This window comes from Glycine max, chromosome 6, assembly GCF_000004515.6.
Source record: "Glycine max cultivar Williams 82 chromosome 6, Glycine_max_v4.0, whole genome shotgun sequence".
In the NCBI taxonomy this organism is placed as follows: domain Eukaryota; kingdom Viridiplantae; phylum Streptophyta; class Magnoliopsida; order Fabales; family Fabaceae; genus Glycine; species Glycine max.
Genome location: NC_038242.2, coordinates 10,417,058 through 10,417,788, shown reverse-complemented (window position 1 = coordinate 10,417,788; position 731 = coordinate 10,417,058).

Sequence of the window (731 nt, the reverse complement as noted above, 5' to 3'; positions counted from 1 at the left end):
AAAATAGAAATAAAGATAATATTAGTTAGGAGAAAACTCTTCTCCCCACACATTTGTCACGTATTGTTCATTCGTTTTTAATTATAAGATTATTTTAATTAATTTACGTCTCTTAAAAAAAATTAGTTTAGGTAATTATATTAAAATTTTCAATTATGTGTATTATTATTTTTTTATCTCTTTATTCACTTAATTGTTTCTCGTTAATATTTGAAGAAAAAATAATTAAATAAAAATATGTAAGAAAAAAATAGTTAATACATATAAAAATTATAAAATAATCTTATAAAAACGACAAATAAATTATTTTAAAAAATCCTATAAGTAAGAAGGAAAGAGTACTACTAAAACAGCTTAAAGTATTTGCCACTTATGGGTAAACCTTTCATCTTTTAATTATTTAATGAGTGTCCTTAAATTAGCAAGACCCTTCCCAAAAATATCTCGATCCCTACTGGTACAACAAAACCGTGAAAGGTAATAGTTTTTGTCTGATCTGAATGTGGGATTCGCATGCGTCTTTTGGAATCAGCGAAAGAGCATCACTCTGTATAATATTGAATGCCTAAAGCAGAAGCTAGCTCCTCAACTTATCAAACGGCCAGAGCACATGGATTGAATATGTGTGCACATCAAGGAAGTACGTGTGCCCAACCCCCAGTTAAAGACATCAAGAACACTCATGTATCAAAAATAAGTATTAGTATAACAATCACATCCCCCAATGGTAT